We start from the raw sequence: 6,780 nt of genomic DNA, 5'->3' as shown, positions 1-6,780 counted from the left end.
ATAGAAATAGTAACAGCAGCTACCGTCCACGGTGGTGCAAGAATTAAAGAAGCTGAAACACAAAAATGTTTTGAACAAACCAAGCACATAGTAAGTCTGATATGACTTGTTTTTTTATTATTTTTTTAATTGAGTTACAGTCAGTTTACAATGTGTCAATTTCTGGTGTAGAGCACAATTTTTCAGTTACACATGAACACACATATATTCACTGTCACATTCTTTTTTTCCACTGTGAGCTACCACAAGATACATTTCCCTGTGCTATAATCTTGTTTATTCTATATATACCTGTCAGTATCTACAAATCTCGAACTCCCAGTCTGTCCCTTCCCTTCCCACTCCCCCATCTTTTGTTTTATTATTAATTTTAACATTTAGCCTAGGTTTGAAGTCTTTTAACTAACTCTAGCCTCTAGGATTTTTGAGTTTGTTTACTCAGAAAAACACTACTTCCTATTTCTAAGGAGGGAGAAAAACTTATAAAAGTTATAAAAAGACTCAAATACTTGATGTCCTCTTGGACATCAAATAGCTCTTACAAAACAACATTTTGATAAGTTAAGTGTAAAGGAATCAAAAACATACAGGTGAAATTTCCTTTATAACACATGGGCTTAAAACAGAAAGTGCTTAGCAAAACACACTTTGGGTTTGCCAAAACCGAAACACTGAAAAAAACTTCAAGACACTCTGTAGACCCACAAGAGAATGAGATCCCCCCTACCCACAGTTAAAATCCCCGCTCCTCTGGACCCAAGCTTCAGACTGGCCCACAGCTTGTCATCTTTTGCTCCATCTTAAAAGGTAAACTTCCCTGATTTATAAGGAAGTACACTGCACTTCAGAGGCAGTACATAAGCAATTTATAAATTAGAAGGCACAAGTAGGTTATCATTTACATTTGAGTTTAATGTTTTATTGAAGATCTAGAATCATGGCATATGAATGCAGTAATACGTGCTGCATATACTAAAACTAAGGTGTAGACAAACATCAAAAATTCTTCTATTTGCAGCATAAGCAGGAGTAAGAGGTAACTTGGGCATTGGAAAGTATTATTCAGGATCAAATAATACTCTAAAAAATATTTTCTGCATGAAAATAAGTTTTTCTAAAATGATGTTCACTTTGAGAGATTTTTTTTTTAAGGTGGGGGGGTAATTTGATTTTTTTTTAATGGTGGTACTAGGGATTGAACCCAGGATCTCATGCATGCTAAGCAAATGCTCTACCACTGAGCCATACCCTCCCCCCTCACTTTAAGGGTCTTGATACCGCTCTGTCTGTATGTTACCAGGATTGGAAAACATGTGATTGCTTCATCTGGGTGTTCTTTTCCTCACGTATTAAGCCTATGAGGTGTTCGTAGCTCTAATTTGAGAAAAATAAAAAGTTTTCATTTTTAGATTTCTTCTGAAATAAATCATTCTCTACACTGAATCTCTTTACATGCTTTCATAGAGGAGCAAAGAAAAGCAGCCTGAAAAACTAATATCCTAGAAAACAGACAATAAAAAATGAATGTTAATGACTTGCTCACATCTAAAGAAGCAATTTTTTAGTAACACAGGCAGATATGATAATCTATTATTTTTTCCTGCTATTTTTGGAGTTTATCCTCTAGTAACCTAGATCCAGTATCATAACACTGAATGCATCAGTTAGTAAGTCTCCTTGAAATCTTGATACTAGGATAAAACAGAAAAGAAGCTGGTGTTTCTGAATATATCTTAAGTTGAGATTGGAGGTTGGTGAAAGTAACTTAAAACGTATTTCTCTATTTTGAAATAGATTAATTTTTTTTTTCTTAATGACTTAACTAAAAAGATACTAGCCTTCAAAGTATGTTTCCCCATTTAAAAGCAATGTGGGTGGCCGCTTCCTTTCAGGACTGTCAGATTCTCTTTGAATAGAAAGTTTGCCGCAGAAAGAACTATCTTCAACACAGAATGTTAACCTGATATGCACATACATTGTCTCGTTTTTAGAACTAATAAAAGTTTGATGAATGGAGACACTAGTTTGCATTTCACTAGTTTTGTAGAAACTATCATGGAAGGAATCACAGAGGACCTATTATAATCTCCTCCAGTTCTCTGCCCACTGTCCCGTTTGCCTTAGAATCTTTTTGGTGAATTCATAATCAGACTATCTACAGGCAGTTTACCTTGGCTCACTACAGACTGGAAAGGCCTTGAGCAGTCATGGAAAGGGTTTCAGTTACAAAATACAAATAACCACTCTGAAAGTAAAATTGTATGATGATCATTGCACTGTATTTTCATTTTGACCTCTTAATGGTCAAAAAAGATAACCTATCTCAATTTTTTGTTATCTATAACTTTTGCCATAGTAAAATATGTCAAAATGTCCAAAATTTCATCTTTAGACAGGAAGACCAGTCAAAATTAGTGAAAAGACTATACTGTGGATTATTTTCAAGAATATGCATTTGAATTACTTTAAAAATTTTTTAAATGACTCAGAATAATCTAATACAGTTACCTATACTTCAGTAATTGGTTTCTCTGTGTTTATGATTATTCATATATAAATAAGAATTTCTGGAATAACATGTATAATGCAAAGTGAATAATTAATAATGTAAAGTATTCTTTAGTAGTGTAAACATTTCTCAGAAATCTGGATTATGACATTAAAATCACTGAAGAAGTAAAAAATAATTCAGCCTGGCCAAGGCTATCAAACCATCAAAAACATCAAATAAATGAAAATCAAATTAGTGAAGCATCAGTATGACTAATACAAATTATACAGAGGAAATGGCCACAGCCTCTCGCCACTTGACCTATTTCACATCTTGTGAACTGGATTGACCTTGAAAATAACCATCAGAACAACTGTGGTCTCTGACTACTCATTGTCACTCAAACATGCAAGTATAATGATTCTCTGATCACACTGAGATACTTTAAAAGCCTAACAGCACTCATCAGAATGGAATCTGTAGGTTCAAGCATGTCTGTGGACAAAGACTCTTAATTAACCTCCTTTCTCTCATGGGAGTTAATGAAAAGGTAGGTTCACTCACTCATCAAACAGGTGCTGAGGATCCAGTAGACACTGGCCACTGAGGAATGAAGAGACATAAGATGGCATAGTTTAGCTATAGGTTATCATTTATTTTAAATTAAAACTTAAATCCTGACCAATTTTGGAGCTGAAGGAGACCTCAGAGATCATCTCATTCAAACCTCTCATTTTAATCTCCAGAGCAGTCAAAAAATGTGCCAAATTAAGTGCCATTTGGTGTGTTTAAAAGTTAGAAAAAAATGATGTATAATTTATGCTCTTTTGACGTGTAGGTCAGTTCTAGTGCATTCATTCACATAGCGACCATTTATCATTTTATTGCCTCATGACTGTGCCATTCTTTGACTCAGAATAGGTTTGTTTGCTGTTTCCTTGAAGTAGAATCTCTGGCTGAACATCCACTTTGGAATAGTGCTAATTAAATCAAGGCTGTGTGTTGATTCTTCCCTGGAAAAGCTAATCTGGTTATGTGTCACAGCCTTAAATCTGAGTAGATATCTCATAAATACAGGGGAGGTAATCTAGGCAAGACATCACATCTAAATCAAACAAAATCCATTAATTTTGCTAGAAAAGCTACTCAGCCTGAATATCCTACTGAAAACCAGTCTGTAGGTAGAACACGGACCTTGCTGAGAGGCAAAATTATTCCACGATCATTCAAGGATCATTCAATTTCTTTTTCTCTCTGTCTCTTATTATCTCCGTATCAGCCTGCCATGCAGCAGTAGCTGAAGTCCATTCTCTGCTCATGTTCAGCTGAGCGTAACTAGTTTGAAAAAGACGTTCGCTATGGTGACTAGAAGATCCTATCAACTGGCCTCCCCCTTTTGCAGAAACCCAGTTTCATTCAGATACTCATTACTCAGGCAGGGCAATCCCATAAGCAGCTGAGAGAGAGATCTGCATTTAGGCCAATCGTGGTTTCCCCATTCTCCTCACCAGTGATTAGTGTGGCCATGGCTCTGTGGCAGGAAGTCCACAGGCATCTCTCTGGGAAGGTTTTCTGTAGCTAGATGGCTAGCTGACGCCCAAAGTTTAATTTTCGCCTTTCATAGCAGGTTTCTAGGAAACAGCTGCCCATCCAGATACATATTTCCAATCTTATTTCATACATAGACTTATGTGATTGGTTCTAGCCGATGGAATGTGATCAGAAGGCAAGACACTCACATCCACAGCCTGTCTCCTCTGTTCTCATCCCCGTTCTGCTGCAACCTTGGATGTCACGTACGAAGATGACAGCATCAGTGTTGAGATTTGCTGGAAATACCTGCACTGGACTCTGCATGAGTGAGAAATACTTGTCTGAAGATACTTCTCTAAGTCCTACCTCCTATTCAGGGGCCAGAGACAAGGTGCGGTACAGAAGAAAGAGTAAGGCGTCCGGTCCCACATCTCTGTGCAAGCGCTGGAGGTGCTTCACTCTGGGCTTGGGTTTCATCATCAGTAGAATGACAGGGTAAGGACCAATGGCCTTTAAGCTCCCTACAGGCATCACGTCCCATGATCTAGGATGCAGTGTATCCATTATCCCTCGCCACGACACGGGCAAGAGAAGCCAGTCCTGGTGATCTCCACATAAACCCACAACCGAGAGTTCTGGAGAGGACGGTTTCTGGGCACAGTGAGGATATATCTGGGGGACTAGTTCTGCATATGTTACCTGGAAAGTGTGACATTGGGAGCCTGAGCCCTTTTGGCATGGGACTCCTATACCCAAGCTTAAGCGGGCACAAGGAGCATCCTCCTTGTGTGAATCCCAAAGAATCATCGCAGGGTGAATAGCTCTAGCAAATGTGGCCTTGCAAATGGCTTCCTAGCGACATTGATGTCCCCGTCCACATCAGTGCTCCATTGGAGAAAACGCAAAACCAGTACTAAGGACAAACTAAGCCAACAGCAGGGCTGCCATGAGGTGGGAGATCGGAGGCCCTGGCTTTGAAGGCTGAGCCTACTCTCTCTAGAGGAAGCCACCAGGGCCGAAGAGCACCACATGGGCCAGTGTAACCAGTCAAGGGTTCCTAGGGACTGTCTGAGTTGGAAAAGCCCAGGGAAAAAATTGAGTTTCCTTCTAGTCTGGGTACATGGGGGTTCAACAGTCATTATAATTTAACCTAAAAATAAATGTGATCTTATTTTGTAAGCTAAGCTTGTGAAGTAGAGTATGTCAAGTATATTATTTCATTTTTTGAAATTTATAATAGTGGACCTTTTCTCTAGCACAGGAAGTTATTTGAGTACAAAATATCTTTTCAAATCAGGTGTAGTTACATAGGTTGAATAAAATTAGGCCCATTATACACCTATTATAAAATGATTTGGTTAGTGATAAAGAACAAATTAAACAGGACACTGACAAATGAAAACATAACCATTTGTAGTAATATTGAACACTTTTAGAATTTTAATGAGTGTCTTAAAACACAAAAAGTACCTAGGTGCTGTCAGATAAAATGAAATAAAATATGTCTAATTTACCTAGGGTTACGGTTCTGTCTGCTCTATAGTTGTAGTCATACAGTATTTTTTGTCTGTCATACATGTAGACCATATAAATATCGGTCGGCTTCCAAGATGTTTAAATTTTAAATGACGTCCCTTAGTTTTTACTAACTGTATCCTGGAACATGAGGGTTAACAGTGACCTAGGGAAAAGTAGTTTCATGGAATCGGGGCAGAAGCCTGGCTGCAGTGTGTGGAGAGGTGAAGATGCGATTATCCTGAGCTGATTGGCTGTGAGAGCTCAGGAAAGCATCTCCAGCCACAGCCCTGGTACCCCTGCCCTTTCTAAAGTCTGAATAAAATGACATGTTTGAACAGAATATCTGTATATGAACGTAGACACACACACACACACACACACACACTCTACACGTACATACACGCGTGTTTTCTTTGATTATACATTGCACTAGCTCCTGTGGCTCACCATAGCAGAGAGTCACACTAACTTTCCATGTGTTTTCCTCAAAGATAGCTCTAGGGACTTAAGTCAACAAAGACATGGGAATACTTCAAAATATCATTAGATGAGCAGGGCTGATTGCATTAGGTTTATTTAAAATTTGTTTCATTACCTGAAATCTACTCCCAGGTGCCTTAAACATCTCCTCTGAAATTTGCTTAGACTATTAATTTAGAAAACATTTTTAGATGCTTTACTAAGCTTTCACCCAACCTTTATTAACACCTCCCGAGACACTTTCAATCCCCTCATGCTCCCACTGTTTACTCCATGCACTGCTACACCAGCTGGTTCCACACAGGTTTTGACCAGCTTCATGAGATGCTGTAATCAAATGGCATCCTGCATTGTCAACAGGATCCACCTCTTCCTACCTGACGTTTCTCTGAGCCTGGCTTGTGATGCCCAAGGGAACCCACTCTGCCCGTGCCCGTGCACAACACAGAAGGGTGGGGACCTACACTGTGGGCCAGCCCTGCTCAATGGAGGATAGGACAGGTGTATAAACACTTTGTTCTTATACTGTCCAGGTGTTTCTGAGTTCTGAGACACATTCCATGAAGCTCTGTGAGAGGTCCCAGCCTCAAGCAGTTGTCTGCAAGGTAACACATGCACAGGTCGGTTTCCTCTCTTCCTCTGCACGGCCCCTGCCCCGCACCCTTGCTCTCTGGGATCACTTTCAGACCGACTACCTGCGTGCTTAAGGTTCTGCCTTCAGAACTCTATTTTTATTAATTGGGATGTATTTCTTTTTA

This window comes from Camelus bactrianus, chromosome 29 (genome assembly GCF_048773025.1).
Source record: "Camelus bactrianus isolate YW-2024 breed Bactrian camel chromosome 29, ASM4877302v1, whole genome shotgun sequence".
In the NCBI taxonomy this organism is placed as follows: domain Eukaryota; kingdom Metazoa; phylum Chordata; class Mammalia; order Artiodactyla; family Camelidae; genus Camelus; species Camelus bactrianus.
This window is presented reverse-complemented; position numbering follows the sequence as displayed.